This window comes from Trachypithecus francoisi, unplaced genomic scaffold (genome assembly GCF_009764315.1).
Source record: "Trachypithecus francoisi isolate TF-2019V2 unplaced genomic scaffold, Tfra_2.0 Contig01461, whole genome shotgun sequence".
Taxonomy (NCBI): Eukaryota; Metazoa; Chordata; class Mammalia; order Primates; family Cercopithecidae; genus Trachypithecus; species Trachypithecus francoisi.
The window spans coordinates 3,061,488-3,083,712 of record NW_022681433.1 but is presented as its reverse complement, the minus strand read 5'-3'; the positions used below and the strand labels follow the sequence as shown (position 1 = coordinate 3,083,712).

Below are 22,225 nucleotides of genomic sequence, written 5' to 3'. Positions count from 1 at the left end.
TTCTACCAGAGGTACAAGGAGGAGCTGGTACCATTCCTTCTGAAACTATTTCAATCAATAGAAAAAGAGGGAATCCTCCCTAACTCTTTTTATGAGGCCAACATCATCCTGATACCAAAGCCTGGCAGAGACACAACAAAAAAAGAGAATTTTAGACCAATATCCCTGATGAACATCGATGCAAAAATCCTCAATAAAATACTGGCAAACCGGATTCAGCAGCACATCAAAAAGCTTATCCACCATGATCAAGTGGGCTTCATCCCTGGGATGCAAGGCTGGTTCAACATTCGCAAATCAATAAACGTAATCCAGCATATAAACAGAACCAAAGACAAGAACCACATTATCTCAATAGATGCAGAAAAGGCTTTTGACAAAATTCAACAGCCCTTTATGCTAAAAACGCTCAATAAATTTGGTATTGATGGAACGTACCTCAAAATAATAAGAGCTATTTATGACAAACCCACAGCTAATATCATACTGAATGGGCAAAAACTGGAAAAATTCCCTTTGAAAACTGGCACAAGACAGGGATGCCCTCTCTCACCACTCCTATTCAACATAGTGTTGGAAGTTCTGGCTAGGGCAATCAGGCAAGAGAAAGAAATCAAGGGTATCCAGTTAGGAAAAGAAGAAGTCAAATTGTCCCTGTTTGCAGATGACATGATTGTATATTTAGAAAACCCCATTGTCTCAGCCCAAAATCTCCTTAAGCTGATAAGCAACTTCAGCAAAGTCTCAGGATACAAAATTATGTGCAAAAATCACAAGCATTCTTATACACCAGTAACAGGCAAGCAGAGAGCCAAATCAGGAATGAACTTCCATTCACAATTGCTTCAAAGAGAATAAAATACCTAGGAATCCAGCTTACAAGGGATGTAAAGGACCTCTTCAAGGAGAACTACAAACCACTGCTCAGTGAAATCAAAGAGGACACAAACAAATGGAAGAACATACCACGCTCATGGATAGGAAGAATCAATATCGTGAAAATGGCCATACTGCCCAAGGTGATTTATAGATTCAATGCCATCCCCATCAAGCTACCAATGACTTTCTTCACAGAATTGGAAAAAACGGCTTTAAAGTTCATATGGAACCAAAAAGAGCCCGCATTGCCGAGACAATCCTAAGTCAAAAGGACAAAGCTGGAGGCGTCACGCTACCTGACTTCAAACTATACTACAAGGCTACAGTAACCAAAACAGCATGTACTGGTACCACAACAGAGATATAGACCAATGGAACAGAACAGAGTCCTCAGAAAAATACCACACATCTACAGCCATCTGATCTTTGACAAACCTGAGAGAAACAAGAAATGGGGAAAGGATTCCCTATTCAATAAATGGTGCTGGGAAAATTGGCTAGCCATAAGTAGAAAGCTGAAACTGGATCCTTTCCTTACCTTATACGAAAATTAATTCAAGATGGATTAGAGACTTAAATGTTAGACCTAATACCATAAAAACCCTAGAAGAAAATCTAGGTAGTACCATTCAGGACATAGGCATGGGCAAGGACTTCATGTCTAAAACACCAAAAGCAACGGCAGCAAAAGCAAAAATTGACACATGGGATCTAATTAAACTAAAGAGCTTTTGCACAGCTAAAGAAACTACCATCAGAGTGAACAGGCAACTACAGAATGGGAAAAATTTTTGCAACCTACTCATCTGACAAAGGGCTAATATCCAGAATCTACAAAGAACTCAAACAAATATACAAGAAAAAACAAACAACCCCATCCAAAAGTGGGGAAGGATATGAACAGACATTCTCAAAAGAAGACATCCATACAGCCAACAGACACATGAAAAAATGCTCATCATCACTGGCCATCAGAGAAATGCAAATCAAAACCACAATGAGATACCATCTCACACCAGTTAGAATGGCAATCATTAAGAAGTCAGGAACAACAGGTGTTGGAGAGGATGTGGAGAAATAGGAACACTTTTACACTGTTGGTGGGATTGTAAACTAGTTCAACCATTATGGAAAACAGTATGGCGATTCCTCAAGGATCTAGAACTAGATGTACCCATGACCCAGCCATCCCACTACTGGGTATATACCAAAGGATTATAAATTACTCTACTACAAAGACACATGCACACATATGTTTATTGCGGCACTATTCACGATAGCAAGACTGGAATCAACCCAAATGTCCATCTGTGACAGACTGGATTAAGAAAATGTGGCACATATACACCATGGAATACTATGCAGCCATCAAAAAGGATGAGTTTGCGTCCTTTGTAGGGACATGGATGCAGCTGGAAACCATCATTCTTAGCAAACTATCACAAGAAAAGAAAACCAAACACCGCATGTTCTCACTCATAGGTGGGAACTGAACAATGAGATCACTTGGACTCGGGAAGGGGAACATCACACACTGGGGCCTATCATGGGGAGGGGGGAGGAGGGAGGGATTGCATTGGGGAGTTATACATGATATAAACGTCATGCACATGTACCCTAGAACTTAAGTATAATAAAAAAAAAAAAAAAAAAAAAAAAAGATTCTCATAAGGAGTGCCCAGCCTAGGATGCCTGCACAGTTCACAAAAGAGTTCGCGCTCCTAATCTAATGCTGCCACTGATCTGACAGGAGGCGGAGCTCAGGCAGTAAGGCAAGAGATGGGAGCAGCCGTAAATACAGATCAAACTTTACCTGCTCTCCCAGCACTCACTTCCTGCTGTGTGGTCCAGCTCCTAACAGGCGATAGTCCAGTATTGGTCCATGGCCCAGGGGTTGGGAGCCCTGACCTAGAAGAAATGGGCAAAGTATTTGAAACACACAAATTACCTAACTAACTCAAGAGGATAGAAAATATCAGCAGACCATAACAAGAAATTGAGTCAGTAGTCAAAAAAATATCCAACAACAACAAAAATCTACACCAGAAGGCTTACTGGTGAATTCTTACTGAACATTTTTAAAAGAATTAACAGCAGTCTTTTTCAAACTCTGCCAAATGCTTGAAGAGGAAGAACACTCCCTAAATCATTGTATAAGGCCAGCATTACTCTAATACCAAAGTCAAAGACACTACAAGAAAAGAAAACTACAGACCAATAATCCTTTATGAATATATATACAAAACTCCTCAACAAATTAAAGAAAGTCTTCACTTAAGGTCATGGATAGGTTATTGGAAACTGTGACTTTTAAGCAAAATGACATACAGCAAGTCCTTAAATAATGCTTCCTGTTCAATTTCATTTTATGTTAATTTTAATGAAAACAAAACCTGTTTTTGTTTTAGGTAATTTTGCTTAAAGTCACGGTTTCCAAGGACGTGTTGATGATGTTGAGAAGTTACCGTACTAGCAAGCGGAGTTCAGCAGCATGTTGAAAGGATTACACACAATGACGAAATGGGATTTATCCCAGGAATGGAAGGGTGGTCTGACATATAAAAAACTAACCAATAGGCCATTTTGTGAAGAGACGAAGACTGAGCGGTTGTGTCCGCGTTGCCGACCTCGACCAGCAGTCGGTTTCTCCACGCAGAATCCGGGAGTAGGAGACTCAGAATCGAATCTCTTCTCCCTCCCCCTCCTGTTTTCAGCTTTGTGAGAAACCTTATCATCAAACACAATGGCCAGCAACGTTACCAACAAGACAGATCCTCGCTCCATGAACTCCCGTGTGTTCATGGGAATCTCAACACTCTTGTGGTCAAGAAATCTGATGTGGAGGCAATCTTTTCCAAGTACGGCAAAATTGTGGGCTGCTCTGTTCATAAGGGCTTTGCCTTCGTTCAATATGTTAATGAGAGAAATGCCCGGGCTGCTGTAGCAGGAGAGGATGGCAGAATGATTGCTGGCCAGGTTTTAGATATTAACCTGGCTGCAGAGCCAAAAGTGAACCGAGGAAAAGCAGGTGTGAAACGATCTGCAGCGGAGATGTACGGCTCCTCTTTTGACTTGGACTATGACTTTCAACGGGACTATTATGATAGGATGTACAGTTACCCAGCACGTGTACCTCCTCCTCCTCCTATTGCTCGGGCTGTAGTGCCCTCGAAACGTCAGCGTGTATCAGGCAACACCTCACGAAGGGGCAAAAGTGGCTTCAATTCTAAGAGTGGACAGCGGGGATCTTCCAAGTCTGGAAAGTTGAAAGGAGATGACCTTCAGGCCATTAAGAAGGAGTTGACCCAGATAAAACAAAAAGTGGATTCTCTCCTGGAAAACCTGGAAAAAATTGAAAAGGAACAGAGCAAACAAGCAGAGATGAAGAATGATAAGTCAGAAGAGGAGCAGAGCAGCAGCTCCGTGAAGAAAGATGAGACTAATGTGAAGATGGAGTCTGAGGGGGGTGCAGATGACTCTGCTGAGGAGGGGGACCTACTGGATGATGATGATAATGAAGATCGGGGGATGACCAGCTGGAGTTGATCAAGGATGATGAAAAAGAGGCTGAGGAAGGAGAGGATGACAGAGACAGCGCCAATGGCGAGGATGACTCTTAAGCACATAGTGGGTTTAGAAATCTTATCCATTATTTCTTTACCTAGGCGCTTGTCTAAGATCAAATTTTTCACCAGATCCTCTCCCCTAGTATCTTCAGCACATGCTCACTGTTCTCCCCATCCTTGTCCTTCCATGTTCATTAATTCATATTGCCCCGCGCCTAGTCCCGTTTTCACTTCCTTTGACGCTCCTAGTAGTTTTGTTAAGTCTTACCCTGTAATTTTGCTTTTAATTTTGATACCTCTTTATGACTTAACAATAAAAGGATGTATGGTTTTTATCACTGTCTCCAAAATAATCTCTTGTTATGCAGGGAGTACAGTTCTGTTCATTCATACATAAGTTCAGTAGTTGCTTCCCTAACTGCAAGGCAATCTCATTTAGTTGAGTAGCTCCTGAAAGCAGCTTTGAGTTAGAAGTATGTGTGTTACACCCCCACATTAGTGTGCTGTGTGGGGCAGTTCAACACAAATGTAACAATGTATTTTTGTGAATGAGAGTTGGCATGTCAAATGCATCCTCTAGAAAAATAATTAGTGTTATAGTCTTAAGATTTGTTTTCTAAAGTTGATACTGTGGGGTTTTGTGAACAGCCTGATGTTTGGGACCTTTTTTCCTCAAAATAAACAAGTCCTTATTAAACCAGGAATTGGAGAAAAAAAAAAAAAAAAAAAAAAAAAAACTAACAATAATAAATAATTATCAAAATCCCAATGGCATTTGTTGCATAAATAAACTCATTCTAAAATTCATATGGAATTTCAAGGGACCCCAATTAGCTGAAAGTATGCTGAAAAAAGAACAAAGTTGAAGAACTCATACTTCTCAGTATAAAAACTTGATTGACATAGCTTCAGTAATCCAAACAATTTGGTACTAGCATAAAGATAGACATGTAGACCAATGGAGTGGAATTGAGAGCCTAGAAATAAACTCTCACATCTATGGCCAATTTATTTTTGATCATCCAATGGGGAAAGAAGAGGTTCTTCAAAAAATGCTACTCCAAAAACTGGATATTCACATGCAAAAGAATAAAGTTGGACCCTTCCCTTACACCATATACAGACATTAACTGAAAATGGACCAAGCACCTAAACATAAGAGCTAAAACTATAAAACTCTTAGAAAAAAAAAAATATAGGGACAAATCTTCATGGCCTTGGATTTGGCAATGATTTCTTAAATATGACACTAAAAGTACAAGTAACAAAAGAAAAAGAATGACAAACTGGATTTGATGAAAATTTAAAACTTTTGTTCGTCAAAGGACACTATCAAAACAGAGTGAAAAGACAATCCACTGATGGGAGAAAATATTTACAAATCACATATTTAAAAGGTCTAATATCTAGAATATATAAAGAACTCCTATAACTCAACAACTAATAGACAACCCATTGTAAAAAAAAAAAAAAAAGGAAAAAGACCTGAGTAGACATCTCTGCAAAGAAGATATACAAATAGCCAGTAAGCACATGAAAACATCCTTAACATCATTAGCCATTAAGGAAATGCAAATCATAACCACAATGAGATACCACTTAATACCTACTAGGATGGCTATAATTGAAAACACACACACACAGAAAGAGAGAAAATAGCATATGGACAATAATGTGAAGAAATTGGAACCCTCCTACATTTCTGGTAGGAATGTAAAACTGTGTAGGCATTGCAGAAAACAGTTGGCAATTCCTACAAAAAAAAAAAAAATGTAGAATTATCATGTGGCCCAGCAATTCAACTCTTAAATATATACCCCAAAAAACTGAAAACAGGAATTCAAACAAATATATGAACACCAATGTTCAAGGCAACATTATTCACAGTAGTCCAAAGGTGGAAACAATCAAGGTATCCATCAACAGATGAATAGATAAGCAAAACGTGATATACACATACAATGGAATATTATTTCATCATAAAAAGATATGAAGTTCCGATACATGCTACAACATGGATGAACCTTGTAAACATTATTCCAAGTGAAATAGGCCAGACACAAGAGAACAAATACTGTATGATACCACTTATATGAAATATCTACAATAAGCCAATACGTAGAGACAGAAAGTATATTAGAGGTTACCTGGGGCCGAGGGAAAGCAAGAATAGAGGGTAATTGCTCAACAGGGGCAGAATTTCTGGTTGGGTGATGAAAAAGTTTTGATGATGGTTGCACAACATTTTGAATGTAAATAATGTCACCGAATTGTACACTTAAAATGGTTAAGATGGCAAATTTTGTTTTATCTGTTTTAGCACACACACAAACACACCTTCAAATAACCAAGCAAATGAGAAGAAAATACTTATTAGGAAGCCAAGAAGTGGGAAAAAAGAAATAATTAGATGAAATTCAGACAATGGAATTGTCAGTCATTGAATTTCAAGTAACTATGCTTGATATGTTTGCAGAAAGTTTTTTTTTTTTTTGAGACAGAGTCTCACTCTGTTGCCCAAGCTGGAGTGCAGTGGCGCAATCTTGGCTCACTGCAACTTCTGCCTCCTGGGTTCAAGAAATTCTCATGCCTCAGCCTCCCAAGTAACTGGGACTACAGGCTCCCGCCACCATGCCCAGCTAATTTTTGTATTTTTAGTAGAGATGAACCGAAATATACCTGTAATGACAATAAATGCAAACCAATTAAACACTCCATTTGAAAAACTGAGAAATCAAGCCAAACTCAACTATATACTGCTGACAAAAGACTCACCTTAAATATAAAGAAATAGAAATGCTGAAAGTAAAAGGATGACAAAGATATCTCATACAAATCCTAACCCAAAGAAAGCTGATGTAGCTATACTAATATTAGATAGTGTAGACTGTAAGGCAAGAAGCACTCCTAGAAATAGAGACACTTTGTAAGTGTAAAAGCTTCTACCAAGAAGATATAGCAATTTTAAATTTCTAAGCACTTAACATCATAGACTCAAAATATATAAAACAAAAAGACAAAACTAAAAAAAAGTAAAAATGCATCATCTTTGTGGAGGATTTTAATACATTAGTATATTTAATATATTTCTCAAAGCAGACATAAAGTCAATATATACAATATATGAACCACACAATAACCTAACTGAGATATATTAGTCACTACACCCCAAAATTAAATAACATGCACTCTTTTGAAATTTGAATGAGAAACTTACCAAAATAGAACATATTCTAGTCCATACCCTGGGAACATTTCAAAAAGCTGAAATCTTACAGTGTCTATTCTTTAATCAATAACAGAAAGGTAATTAGAAAATCTGTGAATGCTTGGAAATTAAGCACCACAAATGCTTGGACATTAAGCACAACACATACACAGTCCAAACACTATACAGCCTCCAAAAATATACATATCTAAGGACTCATACAATGAATTAGAGTGGGTGTCAGTGGAGAGAGAATAGTAAATAAGGAAATTTAAAAAAATTAAACGTAACCAACAGACAGGCCATGCACAGCATGATAATTTTGGTGACTCATGACCCAAAAAGTATGTTGAATTCAACCCTGTACACCTGACTGAGGTCAAAAGTTAAATAAATAAATAATTTTATAAAGAACTTCCAGAAATCAGAAAATCTAAATTCTAGCATATTCCAAATATACTGTCAATTCAATGTCTTTGGGCTTCATGTTTGGTATCTACAGAGAATGCATACTAATATTAACAAACAGTCTTTGTACTTCATTCATCAATTCAACAAGCAGCCATTGAATTTGTTATGTGGCAGACACTGCACCAGTTGGTGGGGACACAGTTCCAGCTCTCAAGATGCTTATTCCTCAAGGGCACTGACGTCATACAAAGCAAAAGGAGGAAATTTTGTAAGAACAACCACAAAGCAAAATTGCACAGAAGCCACGGGTTACACAACGAAGTTCCAGGTATTTGATAACTGATTTTGACCTGGCTGAGGAGGACCTACCTTTTTTTTTGAGACAGGGTCTCACCTTGTCACCCAGGTTGGAATGCAGTGGTGCAGTCATGATTCACTGCAGCCTCCACCTCCCTGGGCTAAGTTGATCCTCCTACCTCAGCCCCCTAAGTAGCTGGGACTACAGGCACACACCACCATGCCCAGCTAACTACAGGCACACACCACCATGCCCAGCTAACTACAGGCACACACCACCATGCCCAGCTAACTACAGCACACACCACCATGCCCAGCTAACTACAGGCACACATCACCATGCCCAGCTAACTACAGGCACACACCACCATGCCCAGCTAACTACAGGCACACACCACCATGCCCAGCTAACTACAGGCAACACCACCATGCCCAGCTAACTACAGGCACACACCACCATGCCCAGCTAACTACAGGCACACACCACCATGCCCAGCTAACTACAGGCACACACCACCATGCCCAGCTACTACAGGCACACACCACCATGCCCAGCTAACTACAGGCACACACCACCATGCCCAGCTAACTACAGGCACACACCACCATGCCCAGCTAACTACAGGCACACCCACCATGCCCAGCTAACTACAGGCACACCCACCATGCCAGCTAACTACAGGCACACACCACCATGCCCCTAACTACAGGCACACACCACCATGCCCAGCTAACTACAGGCACACACCACCATGCCCAGCTAACTACAGGCACCACACCATGCCCACTAACTACAGGCACACACCACCATGCCCAGCTAACTACAGGCACACACCACCATGCCCAGCTAACTACAGGCACACACCACCATGCCCAGCTAACTACAGGCACACACCACCATGCCCAGCTAACTACAGGCACACACCACCATGCCCAGCTAACTACAGCACACACCACCATATGCCCAGCTACTACAGGCACACACCACCATGCCCAGCTAACTACAGGCACACACCACCATGCCCACCATGCCCAGCTAACTACAGGCACACACCACCATGCCCAGCTAACTACAGGCACCACCACCATGCCCAGCTAACTACAGGCACACACCACCATGCCCAGCTAACTACAGGCACACACCACCATGCCCAGCTAACTACAGGCACACACCACCATGCCCAGCTAACTACAGGCACACACCACCATGCCCAGCTAACTACAGGCACACACCACCATGCCCAGCTAACTACAGGCACACACCACCATGCCCAGCTAACTACAGGCACACACCACCATGCCCAGCTAACTACAGGCACACACCACCATGCCCAGCTAACTACAGGCACACACCACCATGCCCAGCTAACTACAGGCACACACCACCATGCCCAGCTAACTACAGGCACACCCACCATGCCCAGCTAACTACAGGCACACACCACCATGCCCAGCTAACTACAGGCACACACCACCATGCCCAGCTAACTACAGGCACACACCACCATGCCCAGCTAACTACAGGCACACACCACCATGCCCAGCTAACTGCAGGCACACACCACCATGCCCAGCTAACTGCAGGCACACACCACATGCCCAGCTAACTGCAGGCACACACCACCATGCCCAGCTAACTGCAGGCACACACCACCATGCCCAGCTAACTACAGGCACACACCACCATGCCCAGCTAACTACAGGCACACCCACCATGCCCAGCTAACTACAGGCACACACCACCATGCCCAGCTAACTACAGGCACACACCACCATGCCCAGCTAACTACAGGCACACACCACCATGCCCAGCTAACTACAGGCACACACCACCATGCCCAGCTAACTACAGGCACACACACCATGCCCAGCTAACTACAGGCACACACCACCATGCCCAGCTAACTACAGGCACACACCACCATGCCCAGCTAACTACAGGCACACACCACCATGCCCAGCTAACTACAGGCACACACCACCATGCCCAGCTAACTACAGCACACACCACCATGCCCAGCTAACTACAGGCACACACCACCATGCCCAGCTAACTACAGGCACACACCACCATGCCCAGCTAACTACAGGCACACACCACCATGCCCAGCTAACTGCAGGCACACACCATGCCCAGCTAACTGCAGGCACACACCACCATGCCCAGCTAACTACAGGCACACACCACCATGCCCAGCTAACTACAGGCACACACCACCATGCCCAGCTAACTGCAGGCACACACCACCATGCCCAGCTAACTGCAGGCACACCCACCATGCCCAGCTAACTACAGGCACACACCACCATGCCCAGCTAACTACAGGCACACACCACCATGCCCAGCTAACTACAGGCACACACCACCATGCCCAGCTAACTACAGGCACACACCACCATGCCCAGCTACTGCAGGCACACACCACCATGCCCAGCTAACTACGGCACACACCACCATGCCCAGCTAACTACAGGCACACACCACCATGCCCAGCTAACTACAGGCACACACCACCATGCCCAGCTAACTACAGGCACACACCACCATGCCCAGCTAACTACAGGCACACACCACCATGCCCAGCTAACTACAGGCACACACCACCATGCCCAGCTAACTACAGGCACACACCACCATGCCCAGCTAACTACAGGCACACACCACCATGCCCAGCTAACTACAGGCACACACCACCATGCCCAGCTAACTACAGGCACACACCACCATGCCAGCTAACTACAGGCACACACCACATGCCCAGCTAACTACAGGCACACACCACCATGCCCAGCTAACTACAGGCACACACCACCATGCCCAGCTAACTACAGGCACACACCACCATGCCCAGCTAACTACAGGCACACCCACCATGCCCAGCTAACTGCAGGCACACACACCACCATGCCCAGCTAACTGCAGGCACACACCACCATGCCCAGCTAACTACAGGCACACACCACCATGCCCAGCTAACTACAGGCACACACCACCATGCCCAGCTAACTACAGGCACACACCACCATGCCCAGCTAACTACAGGCACACACCACCATGCCCAGCTAACTGCAGGCACACCCACCATGCCCAGCTAACTGCAGGCACACACCACCATGCCCAGCTACTGCAGGCACACACCACCATGCCCAGCTAACTGCAGGCACACACCACCATGCCCAGCTAACTGCAGGCACACACCACCATGCCCAGCTAACTGCAGGCACACACCACCATGCCCAGCTAACTACAGGCACACACCACCATGCCCAGCTAACTACAGGCACCACCACCATGCCCAGCTAACTACAGCACACACCACCATGCCCAGCTAACTACAGGCACACCACACCATGCCCAGCTAACTACAGGCACCACCACCATGCCCAGCTAACTACAGGCACACACCACCATGCCCAGCTAACTACAGGCACACACCACCATGCCCAGCTAACTACAGGCACACACCACCATGCCCAGCTAACTACAGGCACACACCACCATGCCCAGCTAACTACAGGCACACCACCACCATGCCCAGCTAACTACAGGCACACACCACCATGCCCAGCTAACTACAGGCACACACCACCATGCCCAGCTAACTACAGGCACACACCACCATGCCCAGCTAACTACAGGCACACACCACCATGCCAGCTAACTACAGGCACACACCACCATGCCCAGCTAACTACAGGCACACACCACCATGCCCAGCTAACTACAGGCACACACCACCATGCCCAGCTAACTACAGGCACACACCACCATGCCCAGCTAACTACAGGCACACACCACCATGCCCAGCTAACTACAGGCACACACACCCCTGCCCAGCTAACTACAGGCACACACCACCATGCCCAGCTAACTACAGGCACACACCACCATGCCCAGCTAACTACAGGCACACACACCATGCCCAGCTAACTACAGGCACACACCACCATGCCAGCTAACTACAGGCACACACCACCATGCCCAGCTAACTACAGGCACACACCACCATGCCCAGCTAACTACAGGCACACACCACCATGCCCAGCTAACTACAGGCACACACCACCATGCCCAGCTAACTACAGGCACACACCACCATGCCCAGCTAACTGCAGGCACACACCACCATGCCCAGCTAACTGCAGGCACACACCACCATGCCCAGCTAACTACAGGCACACACCACCATGCCCAGCTAACTACAGGCACACACCACCATGCCCAGCTAACTGCAGGCACACACCACCATGCCCAGCTAACTACAGGCACACACACCATGCCCAGCTAACTACAGGCACACACCACCATGCCCAGCTAACTACAGGCACACACCACCATGCCCAGCTAACTACAGGCACACACCACCATGCCCAGCTAACTACAGGCACACACCACCATGCCCAGCTAACTACAGGCACACACCACCATGCCCAGCTAACTACAGGCACACACCACCATGCCCAGCTAACTACAGGCACACACACCATGCCCAGCTAACTACAGGCACACACCACCATGCCCAGCTAACTACAGGCACACACCACCATGCCCAGCTAACTACAGGCACACACCACCATGCCAGCTAACTACAGGCACACACCACCATGCCCAGCTAACTACAGGCACACACCACCATGCCCAGCTAACTACAGGCACACACCACCATGCCAGCTAACTACAGGCACACACCACCATGCCCAGCTAACTACAGGCCACACCACCATGCCCAGCTAACTACAGGCACACACCACATGCCCAGCTAACTACAGGCACACACCACCATGCCCAGCTAACTACAGGCACACACCACCATGCCCAGCTAACTACAGGCACACACCACCATGCCCAGCTAACTACAGGCACACACCACCATGCCCAGCTAACTGCAGGCACACACCACCATGCCCAGCTAACTGCAGGCACACACCACCATGCCCAGCTAACTGCAGGCACACACCACCATGCCCAGCTAACTACAGGCACACACCACCATGCCCAGCTAACTACAGGCACACACCACCATGCCCAGCTAACTGCAGGCACACACCACCATGCCCAGCTAACTGCAGGCACACACCATGCCCAGCTAACTACAGGCACACACCACCATGCCCAGCTAACTGCAGGCACACACCACCATGCCCAGCTAACTACAGGCACACCCACCATGCCCAGCTAACTGCAGGCACACACCACCATGCCAGCTAACTACAGGCACACACCACCATGCCCAGCTAACTACAGGCACACACCACCATGCCCAGCTAACTACAGGCACACACCACCATGCCCAGCTAACTACAGGCACACACCACCATGCCCAGCTAACTACAGGCACACACCACCATGCCCAGCTAACTACAGGCACACACCACATGCCCAGCTAACTACAGGCACACACCACCATGCCCAGCTAACTACAGGCACACACCACCATGCCCAGCTAACTACAGGCACACACCACCATGCCCAGCTAACTACAGGCACACCACACCATGCCCAGCTAACTACAGGCCACACCACCATGCCCAGCTAACTACAGGCACACACCACCATGCCCAGCTAACTACAGGCACACACCACCATGCCCAGCTAACTACAGGCACACACCACCATGCCCAGCTAATACAGGCACACACCACCATGCCCAGCTAACTACAGGCACACACCACCATGCCCAGCTAACTACAGGCACACACCACCATGCCAGCTAACTACAGCACACACCACCATGCCCAGCTAACTACAGGCACACACCACCATGCCAGCTAACTACAGGCACACACCACCATGCCCAGCTAACTACAGGCACACACCACCATGCCCAGCTAACTACAGGCACACACCCCATGCCCAGCTAACTACAGGCACACACCACCATGCCCAGCTAATACAGGCACACACCACCATGCCAGCTAACTACAGGCACACACCACCATGCCCAGCTAACTACAGGCACACACCACCATGCCAGCTAACTACAGGCACACACACCATGCCCAGCTAACTACAGGCACACAACCACCATGCCCAGCTAACTACAGGCACACATCACCATGCCCAGCTAACTACAGGCACACATCACCATGCCCAGCTAACTACAGGCACACACCACCATGCCCAGCTAACTACAGGCACACACCATGCCCAGCTAACTACAGGCACACACCACCATGCCCAGCTAACTACAGGCACACACCACCATGCCCAGCTAACTACAGGCACACACCACCATGCCCGACCAATTCAGTATGTTGTAACTTTTATATTTTTGTTTCACCATGTTGCCTAGGCTGCTCTCAAACTCCTGGTCTCAGGCAATTCACTGGCCTTGGCCTCCCAAAGTGCTGGGATTACAGGCATGAGCCACCGCGACCAGCCAGGACCTATCTTTTGATCCTGGGAATGCTATGCAACATGTGAGCTCCTTCAGGGCAGGGGCAAAGGATTTTCGATTCTGCAATTCCAGTGTTTAGCCAAACAAGAGCGTATTACGGTTTTGTTGAATGAATGAATGAATGAATGAATGAATGAATAATGGATGTCAGTTTGAGCCAGTATTCCATGTTCTATATTTCTACATCAAGACCCAGGTATAGAAAGAACTGGGGCCTGTGACTGGAGGCAGACTTTACTGCATCCACAAGCAGGTAAACTTCCTTCAGTGCTGAACTCGAGACAATGTCCAATCCCACACGCAGTCATAATTCCAGGGCTTACATCAGAGTATTGGAAAATGTCATTATCTGTCGGCCAACGGTGAATCAAATGCACACAATGCTGAGAAAGAACCACCCATCATAAAACCTTAAAGAATAACCTGCTTTCTAATGCATATGCAGGAATAAATGAGCACCTACCAGAGTGCTCGCTGACAACATGAGCAGGAGGATATCCTCCCAGTAAGGTTCTTGGAAGAATGACATGAAATGTTGAAAGGCCCGACAACTAGAGGTGCTCAATAAATATTTGCTGTTAAATACACAGTGGGTATTCTGTAAATATGATTTTTTCTTCTCCCTCCTTTCTCCCACTCTTCCACCTTGCCAAGAGAGGTAGGTAACCATGAAATAGAGAAATACCTTGAGGAATTTTCCTGCACAATTCTAGGTATACTGAACTGCAGAAAAACATAGCCACTGTTGTAGCATCGAGAGGCCAGGGACACTGGGAGCCACAGGGGGATTCTGGAAGAAGGAAATAGTAGATTTGGGGAAAGAACCATCTGTCTCTGCAAAAGGCCCCAACTTACCTTCAAAAACTTATTTTCCATTAGTCCTTTGCCCAAACTTAACAACAGATATTTATGTAAAACTGCCTACGTGCTAGGCACTCTTCTAAGTGCTTTACACGGAATCCTAACAACAGTCCAATTAAACAAGTACCATTATCATCCCCATTTTATAGATGCAGATGCTAAGAACTAGAAGGATGAAGAAGTCCAGAGGGTCTCAAAACTGCTTGGGATTTATATCAGCACCTCTAGGAAATCCTCCAGGATTAGGCAAAGTAGCTAAGAAAAAAAGAAAATTGAGGACTGACAAGAAGACCAAAGGTGGAACCCTGAGAAACAACACCTACATTTATGGGACAGAAGGAGGAAGAGTTGACCTCAGGGTGTGGTGTGAGAGGTAGCAGGAGAGCCAAGGCAGGGTGCTGTCTTGGCCATTCAGGGAAGGGTGTTCAAATAATGAGGTCACATCAACCATTTCAGGAAGGTATTGGGAAGTGTTTGCTGGGATTGGCAATTAGCAGGTCACTGACAACTTTGTTGAGAAGAGTTTTAGTGTCGTGCTGGGGAAAGAATAATGGCCTCATCCTCAAATCCCTTGTAAGAACCTTGAAAGAATCTCTTTCTCTCTCTCTCTCTCTCTCTCTCTGTTGCTCTCTGTCACTCTCTCTCTCTGCATGTGTTATCTTTGACCAGGCTTATACATAGTAAGTGTTCATTTTGCTGGTTTTGCCATTGCTGATAAAGACAATGACAGGCTACTACTGCTGTTATGAAGTCAAGAGCAAAAGATGGTGTGTATGTGAGTTGAGATTTCGAAAATACGGGTGCAGGAGGCAATTACCCCTCAATTTCAGTTAGGTAGGAAAGGGGTCAGGAAGACAGAGCTTCCTTCATTGCAGAGAGATGACCACAGGATGCCCCATAGTCAGTGACCAACTCTACTTAGCCAGAGAGAGAAACTGCAGTTCTCAGATAGTAAATGCAGTTGCCTCCTCTTATGGAGACTCAGCTGCCAAAAACAAAGGTGACGGTTCAAGGTCACTGTGAACCCAGGGCCCACCCTTGAAATACTGTCCATTTGTCTGCCTCTAGTCCTTTTTTGGCTCCTGAAGTCCAATCACTCTTTGCCCTTTTAACCACTCTGGTGTGTCTTGGAGAGAAAACACAGTTCTTCATGGTTTGCCAGTAGTCGAGGGAGGAATCTGAAAGCTGACTGTTTCTCCCACAGCTTCAGGAGCATTAAAACTTCAAAAGAGGAACTATTTATGCTGTCATTACCACAGCGGTCACTTCTGCAGGATTTTTTTCTCTGATGCAGCACTGGTTGGACAGGCTTGGCTCACAGCCGGCCGAGAGGGGAGAGGAGGGCGTTGCAGAGACACTGAGTCATCCTGCCTCCTCCATGCCCTCCGCAGCTGCCCCTCACTGCACTTCCTCCTCCTCCTCAAGCTAAAGGTCAGCTCTCATGCTCATGCCAAGTTTTGAGAAACACACATACGCCAAAAAAAAAAAAAAGGCTTCAGAGAGGGTAAATTTTTTAACATGAAAAGAAATAAGGAAAGCCTCCTTCAAAAATAAATGTAAAAATAAGTAACTCTTCCCCCATACTACTTAATAACTCCAGAATGATAAAAATTTTCCAATTGTGAATATGTAAGGAATCAAATAAAAGGAATGAATGCCCCACTGTGTTAATGTAGGCCTCTTTAAAATGATTCTAATTTCTTCCAGAAGGCTCTGGAGGGTAGATTGCAAGGTTTGTCTTAATATAGAATTATTCCCTTCTCTCTACATGTCTTTAGAACCAGTGTGAACATCGTGATATTTTACATTTGGCAACCTGTACATCGCTGCTCAAAAATCCTGCATTCCAAGGGCTACAATCATGCATTGTGCATTTGAAATGCCTGTTGCTAAGAACAAATATCAGCCCCAGGACGACCCCACTCAGCAGATCCGGCCAACTCCCGCACAGAGCTGTTTCCCGACCTCTGGTCAGAGACAGGAAGCCCATTGGACCCTAGGCCCAGGCAAGTGCGGAGGGTTCCCAGGCAGGTGACGTGGTAAAACGTTGACGACTATCTCTCTCTCTTCAGGATAACGTCTGCCTCCCACCCTTCCTGGTCCCAGCTTAGGAATGTATGCAACCCTTTTATGTGCATTGCCAGGAGGCCTGTGAAGTAGATTGGACAGAGGTTTTACAGCATTATTCCTATTTAACTGATCAAGGACTGAGCCTCGTAGTTTAACAACATGAAGTTGTACCTGAACGACTAAGCAGTTGCTAGAGTAAAACCCTCAGCTTCCAAATCGCACCCCCATTAAATTCACTTCCAGCCCCGTTATACCCTCTTTCCCCATGAGGCCTCCCCAGTGGTGCTGAAAACAGGGACTGACCTGGTTGCAACTGGAGGCTGGGGTCCTGTTCTTCGCATATTTCCACGCTGCCCTCGAAGGCCGACTGCCCCATGGGCACTGTCCGTCTGCAGATCACTCGCTTTCGACACTCAGAGACCTCCATCTCACGGCAGGGTTGCCCGTGTCCACACCTCCCGCTTCTCCCATGCCACTTACAGCCTGTTTCAGATTAGTTTTAATTTTCTGGAGATTTTCCAAACTCTCCCCAGCCAAACAATCAGGGAAAGGGAGAGGCCTGGCACCCTGAAAAGGAATGGAGCCCTTCCCACACTGGAGCTACCTCCAGCAGAGGCAACTCCCTGTAGGGTGAACATGACCATAACGGGGGAAAGTGATGATGTTCAATCATGTTATATGTTATGTGCTTTTGTTTTATGCACTTCTCCGTAAATGACCTTCTTCCTATTGAGTGAGGAGTGTTGGGGGTGGAGTACTAGGATGTGAAAGTAAACACCAAGAGAAAGGTACAGGTTCAACGTGAGCATCTACAATAGGATTATCAAAGCTACACAAAGGCTTTGTTAGGAGAGAAAGGGTTTTCCTCAATCCCTCTTTCTACCTTTCTTTAGCATTTGAGAAGGCAAGTCTGGCAAATGTGCTCCTGGAGTTCTACCTGAAAGAGGTCTCACTCATTCGCCTGATAAATGGAGAGAAGAAGGAAGACAGAGAGAGGGAGAAATTTGGGGACAAGGAGTATGATCCCCACCCCCTAAGTCCTATATCTCTCAAAGCGGGCCTCAGGGGCTTTAGAGGCACTGGGTTAGATATGGGGAGCCCAAACCATCAGCTGAGCGCATGCTGCTGGGACCTTCCAGGGCAGTCTGCCATCTGCAACATGAAGCAGGAACAGTGGTGCCCAGGAGGCATGGGATGCGAGGAGATGGATCATTGGAGGACATGGCCTGGGTCTCCATGGCTGGTGGGCTGCAGGTCGGGGCCCAGAAGTTCCCCCATGGCTCCGTGAAGACAAGTGAAGTGGTGAGAGGCAGCTGGGTTGGCATCGACCTGGATGGGAGTGAAGAGGCCACAGGGGCAGGCTGTGAGATCAAACACATGGCCACCACGTTACCGGAAAATCACAGTATTAACTACAATCATATTTGGACGCTAACTTCAAGTAACAAGCAGAATCACACCACTCCCCCACCTCCACCAATATCACCCTGGCCCAAGTCAATTGCATCTCCAATCCTGACTTCCTTTCTCGCTGCATCGGCCTCCTTACTGGCCATCTTGTCTCCACTCTTGGCCCTTGCAGTCTATTTTTCACCTAGGAGCCAGAGTGACTCCTTTAAAAATGTAGCAAAGACCGTGACACTTCTCAAGTCAAAACTCTCCAATGACTTCCCAATTGATTTGAAATATAAAGTCCTCACCATAGCCAATAGGATGATACATGATCTGGCCTCTGTCTCCCTCTCAAACTCCATTTCCTACTGGCTCATCCTCCCCCACTCCACTGCAGTCCAGGATGACCTGGCTGGCCCACAGACATGCCAAGCATGCTCCCAGCTCAGGCTCTTTGCCTGGAATGTTCTTCTCTCAAGATCCTTCTTCTCTCAAGATCCTCTTGGCTTGCACCCTCATTTCACTCAGGTCTCTTCTGTCACCTCCTAGGCCAGGCTGTGCTTAAACCACTCTTCCCAAAGTAGCACCCTGCCTGGGTCACTCCCTATTTCTTTATACTGCTTCATCTTCCTAATGCTTACCACCAATAACATTTATATTTATTTGCTCCCTCTGTGTCTCTCCAAACTAGAAAGGAGGCTTTGTGGGGACAAGGACTGTTGTTCACTGCCTGTCTCCAGCACTAGTACACTGCCTGGTGCATAGTACATGCTCAATGAACATTTGTTGAATGAATAAAAGTGGCAGCCCCCGGGATCTGTAAACTTCAGAGCTCATGCTCTCAACCACTTTTCTATGCTACTCCCCGGTATTGGGACGTGTTGATCAATCCGAAGAGCAGCTGTAAACAATGGACACACACAGGTGTGATTGGTAGTCCTCATTAAATATCTGTTCAAGAGAAGGCACATCCTAGACGAAATCCTCAGTTATTCGGCTTCTAGGGATGGGGAATGTATGAATTATAGAAAGGTCAGTGAGCTAACGAAGTGTGAAACTATTAAACATCTAATTCCCTATCATGATACCTGTTCTACACCTGCTTATACCACTAAATATGCCATTTGAAATTACCATGTGTGTTTGTTGTTTCTTCGTTTATCATCTGTTTCCTTTATTGCCATGTAAGCCTTATGAGAGGAGACACCTTGCCTTCAATGTGGAATAATCGGAACAATAAATAAATTAATGAATTCAGGCAACTGATTTGTTTAGTTCTGTTTCCACAACTCCCAAACAACTTCCAAATTATAATTTTACTTCACAGAAAGATGATGTCCAGGTCAAACTAATGCAAATATAATACTCACTGAGTAACTAATATAGTGGTGTTTTCATCTATACATCAATTTCTTAAAGCTTGATTAGTGTGAATCTGTCTTTGAAAATCAACCTTAGTCTCAACATGCAAAAAAAATAAAAATCAGAAGACCAGTCTCTGAAATAGAATGAAGTCACCAAAATAAACTTCTCTTTAAGAGGCTTCATGACGGTTGCAATACATTAGAAAAAAGGTAGAATGAAATCCTTTGACTAAAATATCAGTCACTTGTCTTATGATTCTAATTTATTCCAACCAATAGGACAAAGGGAGACTTGACACAGAGGGAGGTGATCTTTGTGATTTTTAGATCTTAAAATACAGTATTGAGGAGTTTAGGAGAAAAAAGTGTCATGATTGATTGGTGATGTCTGCCATGGCACAGGAAGAAGGGGGATGGCATTTACATCACAAATCTGACATCCCTCACCTAGACAGTCTTTAGTCTTCCCATTTCCTTTGAAAGTTAAGACATCTTTTCAGAGTCCCTGATTACAGAGCACCACAAAAATCTAATCAAGAGAGTCATCCATCAGGGGATTTTCTACTTCCCTTTCCTTGTTGTTTCCTGGATGATTCATGTAGGAAAAGTTACTTTTCATCCTTCAATTCCTACCAAGTTTGTTTCCTTGTTCACAGGGAGCCAGCTAGACTTTCTTAGACCCTCCAGTAGAAAATGATAATCTATAGGCAATTATTTGTTTGCAAAATCCTGTGCACTTTGATTCCACAGCCCAGCATTCAAGTTGAGAACAAGAACATTCCATCTCAACTTTTTATTGGTATTACTCATGTATGCTTCAACTCACCTCTTTACATTCTGCTTCTAAAATTAGGCATTGGAACAAATGCCATTCCTGCCTCAGATGGGTTTGTTTTTCTTATCTCATAGGTCAAGAAGACATCCTCCACTCCTGCTTCCTGACCCGCCTGGACTACCTGGAAAAAAAAAAAAAATCGTAAGCATCTTAGCAGTAGCCAAGTTTTCTCATTGGGGGTTATAACCCTTAGGTGACTAAAGAGAAGCCCAAAGCATGCTGCAGCTTGAAGAGCAGAAGGCCTTTCAGAAACAATCACTAAACACAACTCGGCCGGGCGCGGTGGCTCAAGCCTGTAATCCCAGCACTCTGGGAGGCCAAGGCGGGCAGATCATGAGGTCAGGAGATCAAGACTATCCTGGCTAACACGGTGAAACCCCGTCTCTACTAAAAAATACAAAAAATTAGCCAGGCGCAGTGGCGGGCGCCTTTAGCCCCAGCTACCCGGGAGGCAGAGGCAGGAGAATGGCCTGAACCCGGGAGGCGGAGCTTGCAGTGAGCCGAGATGGCGCCACCGCACTCCAGCCTGGGCGACAGAGCGAGACTCAGTCTCAGAAAAAAAAAAAAAATCACTAAATACAACTCAAGACTCAAAGCTCAACTTTTGGAGTATGATTCTATTTCGCTTCTCATTACGCTACAACTGGACCCTCAGGGCTTTTTAGAAATTTCTGGTGGGGGACCCAGCCATGTGTGTAACCATAACAAAGAATGATCTTTGTCTGGGAAGGTTGCCCTCTCAAACCCAACATGCAGCTGCAGTAGATCTGGGCCACGGAAGGGAAAGGACAGGTCTACCCAGGGAACATGATTAGCAAGCAATGCAGTGACAAAAGTAGCAGCTGCATTGCCCGTGGGTCTGTATCCAATTCTTAGGGAACAAAAACTTTTTTCACGATATTATTTATTTTTCACTTTCCTCTCTAAGGCGAGACAATCAATTA

General features: G+C 45.7%; 1 pseudogene across 1 annotated transcript; it reads left to right on the top strand.

Moving 5' to 3' along the window:
• The first annotated feature begins 3,452 nt into the window (after positions 1-3,452).
• LOC117097047 lies at positions 3,453-4,773 on the top strand (annotated as a pseudogene). The gene has a single exon (XR_004442785.1). The product of XR_004442785.1 is annotated as a heterogeneous nuclear ribonucleoproteins C1/C2-like (transcript).
• The last annotated feature ends 17,452 nt before the right edge of the window (positions 4,774-22,225 follow it).